The sequence below is a fragment of the Prosopis cineraria genome, unplaced genomic scaffold (assembly GCF_029017545.1).
Source record: "Prosopis cineraria cultivar Desert tree isolate PC_DT_omini unplaced genomic scaffold, ASM2901754v1 PC14, whole genome shotgun sequence".
In the NCBI taxonomy this organism is placed as follows: domain Eukaryota; kingdom Viridiplantae; phylum Streptophyta; class Magnoliopsida; order Fabales; family Fabaceae; genus Prosopis; species Prosopis cineraria.
In genome coordinates, this window is record NW_026555345.1 from 3,331,478 (window position 1) to 3,335,604 (window position 4,127).

At 32.8% G+C, this 4,127-nt stretch overlaps 1 pseudogene; it reads left to right on the forward strand.

Annotated features, from left to right (window-relative positions):
• LOC129293087 (scopoletin glucosyltransferase-like) lies at window positions 1-1,251 on the forward strand (annotated as a pseudogene).
• Window positions 1,252-4,127: the final 2,876 nt, after the last annotated feature.

Below are 4,127 nucleotides of genomic sequence, written 5' to 3' on the forward strand. Positions count from 1 at the left end.
ATGTACGTTACAGTAGTGCATCGTAGTTACCATCCGGTCACCCCACTAATAAACATCCCTCTTTCTTGCAGATCAATGGAAAATTTTCCAACATCGACATCGTAGCCATCGGCAGATTCCCCTCCGTCAAAGCTGGAAAATTGAACCCTTCTATGTCTTCCCAACTTCAAAGCAACGAGCATGCTTCAGGAGCCTTTTAGACAACTCTTGCCGCAACACCGCCCAGATTGCCTCATTGCCCGATTCTTCTTCCCTAGGCGACTGATTCTGTAGCCAAGTGTAGGATTCTGAGGATTGTGTTTCACGGGATTAGTTTTTTTTTTTTTTTGTGCCGTTGAATGTATAAGACTCTCCCAACCGCACAAGAATGTATCATCAGATTCAGAGCTCTTCGTGATTCTGAATTTACCCAGAGAAATTCAAATGACTAGGGTGGTTTAGCATGAATACACTTGAATGACGACAACGACTCTGAAATGAAAAGACTGTTGAGCAGGTATATGCAGATTGTTACCAAAAGGTACTTGGAAGAAAAGCATGGCATTTAGGCCCTGTTTCGCTATCCAATGGGGACTGTGAGAAAAAAGCAAACAAGGGAAAAGAAGCTTCCATTGATGAAAACCTAACTCTGTTCTCTGCATATGCTTCGGGAGCATCGCAAACTTCACTGACCCTCAGTTGAGAGAAATAGCAACAGGTCTAGAAGCTTCTAAACAAGATTTCATCTGGGTTGTGAGGAGAACGCAAAAGGACCAACAAGAAGCAGAAGAAGAAGAGGATAAACAATAATGGCTACTAGAAGGATTTGAGAAGAGAATGGAAGGGAAGGGAGACTGATCATAAGGGGATGGTCACCGCAAGTATTGATTTTGGATCATAAATCCACGAGCGGGTTTGTGGCACATTGTGGGTGGAATTCAACACTGGAAGGAGTAAGTGCAGGAGTACCAACGATAACATGGCCTGTATCTGCATGACAGTTTTTCGATAAAAAGCTAGCAACTGAAGTTCTTAGAATTGGAGTTCTTGTAGGTGCAAAGAAATAGTTAAGAGTAATGGGAGATAGTAGTGTTAAAAAGAAAGGCACTAAAAAGGCAGAAGTGAGGAGAATTATGGGGGGAGAAGAAGCAGAAAAAATGAGAAACAAAGCAAACACTCACAAGCATGGCGATGGAGGCTATAGAAGAAGGAGGATCATCGTCGTCGGACTTAGATAATTTAATTCAAGAACATAGGTCTTGGTGCTGTTGAAATGATGGTTACTTGAAATTGAACAAAGTTTATGGTACTTGGCATTTCAATTTTATGTCTATCCAATAATGCAGAAATTTTTTTGTATTCTTATATTTAATTTTGCGCGTGTTTTTAGTCAACAATTTGAAGATTTGGGTGGTCTACCAATGCCCTGCAACTGGCATTTTACTTTTCCTCCCCTTCATTTCAAAATATATGTATTTTAAAGTATTTATCATGATATTGAAACTCAAACTGGCCAACTCAACTCGTAAACTGATGACCCAATCCCTTATTTGGTATGGGTTTACTCCCCTACAACGACATCATTGTAGGGGTTTTTTTTTTCTCATTTTTAAGATCTAAAAGACTGAAAGAAGTAAAGAACTTAAGAAGCCCTCCAAGATCATTGGGTCCAATCTAGAGCGTTAAGTTCAGAAATTAAAAAAAAAGTGAAACTGAGTGAAAAAATGAAAAATCAAAGGCAGAGCACGTTGAGTAAGTCTCATCCAGACGGCATTCAATTTAGCCATTCATCTCTATCTCTCCTCTTTCACCCTAATCTAATCAACATCTCTTCTCCAACTCTGTCTCTGTCTATTTTCTCAACTCTATCTCCGTCTCTGCTGTCTTTATCTCTTCTCCAGCTCAGTTTCTATCTCTTCTCCAACTTAGTCTCTGTCTCTTCTCTAACCTAATCAATCTGAAATCTCAAATCAGAGGCAGAGTTCGTCTTTGCGAGTCTCTACAGCTTGGTTTATGACAGCTCGGTTTGACAACTCGCATTCCCTTTGCTTCAAGTCAATCACTATTGCTTGTGCTCAACTTTGTTTTTATTTCTTGATTCAACTTAAGTGATTTGTCAAAATCATTTGCGATCCACTCTTTGAATTTTTGTCAATTTCTAATAATTTCAACTGTCCATTAAATCAATCTTCTCAAGCTAGCCATAAAATAAATGAAGCTTAGTTTTTGTTGATTTAGCTTAATATTTCTCAACTAGACTGCAGGGGATTTTGAATGACAATACTTTTATAGTTTTATAATTAAATATGAATTTTATTATTGTTTATCATATTTCATTGCTTTATTTTTTTTTTCAAGGAGTCAATTGAGGAAAAATAAAAGTTATGATCCCATTAATTATGAGTCAATTGATAAAGTTGATTTTTGGGTGGCTGAAGAAGAGAAAAAGCTAGCTCCTGAGTTTGATTCTCAAGATGTTGCAAATCTTGAAAGTGCCATTCACAATGAAATCATAACTGCTCCATCAACCCTTGAGAAGGATTATGAAGATTTATTAAATCTAATATCTTGTCTAGTACAAGTATATAAATTTCTTGAAATGCCATTCATTAGTATTAATTTTTGTTTGTTGTAGGTGATGAATATATGAATGTTTTAGAGTCTCCATCTTTGCCTGATGTTGTTAGTGGTTTTGATTTTTCTCATTCAATTCCTAATGTCTCAGTGCCCAAAGATTTGAATGAAGTTAATGATGACTTTGATGTTGGTGAATATTAGTTTTAAACTTTTTAATAATTGAAGAGTTGTAATTGTCATGATAAATATTTAAAGCATTTTATTTTATTATTATTAGACTTTTGAATGGTTGGATTTGGTTGAATTTTTTATAATTAATATCTTTTTATTTAAATTGTATTATTTTAATCATGATCTATTCAATCTCCGGTTGAACCACTAACTCTTGACCTAATATCATGACCGATTCAATGACCATTCCAATTTTACGTATCGTGGTATTTGTCCATAGATTGTGAAATCCACTTAATACATAAAAATATTGTCTACAGTATTAATCAAATTTACTTCTAAAACTCAGTAAGTGCAACTTTTGCAATACATGAGATTTTTTCCAAACATGCCTTATACTTAAACCGGGAGAAGGTTACCATTACATGCTCAATCCTTCCTGTCTTATATACACTGCGAACGTTTTAAAAAAGAAATTATGATCCTTAATATAAATCATTTTTCATTGTATTTCGCAGAATTTAACGAGTTATTCACTCGATGCTTTCTTATCGAATACGAGTTCCAATGTAACGTCAAAATATTAAAGATAGCAGTACTTATAAGAAGAAAATGAAAATAATTAAGTATTAAGATAATTTATTAATTAAATTAAATTTCCTAGATTCGAATGACATAGTTAAAAACACCCTAAATGTGGATGCGGATGGAGCAGATGTATAAAATGGAATGATTTAAAAATCAGATCGTCGGCTGAAACTATTAACGGCTTGATTTAGATTAAAAATTATTTTTATAATTGAGTTAGATTTAATCGAAATTGAGCTGTTATTATATTAAAAACAGGAGTTGAAATGAGAACATGAGCAATTTTAAAAAAAAAATTTAAACATGATATTAAAAAAGCTTAAAAAATTTTAAAAAGCTAGAACAATTTAAAAATTAAATCATACTAAAAGTTAACTTTATTTTTAAATAATTCACATATATAAAATATAATTTAAAATTATTTTTTTATAAAGATGTTGATAGTTATAGATACAAATATAAATATTTTTGAGTTTATTCATGTCTAATTTAATCAGGATTCACCAATAGTTAATAAGTTATAAAATTAAAATTTATAATATTATTAATTTACAATTCTATTATGTCATTTCATTAATATATTAATTTTTTTTGCTTATATTTATTATATATATATATATATTCATATTTTATATTATTTTTATTTAATTATTATATCATTATTCCAGCACATGATCTAACGGGTCAGACGATAAAAATTAGAAACCGTTGACTTTTCAAGTTTAACGTCGGATCCTACTTTTAAAACATAGATAAAATGTCTGATGTGAATGCCAAGTTGTTGGGGAATTTGAAGGCCGTGAGCAAACTCA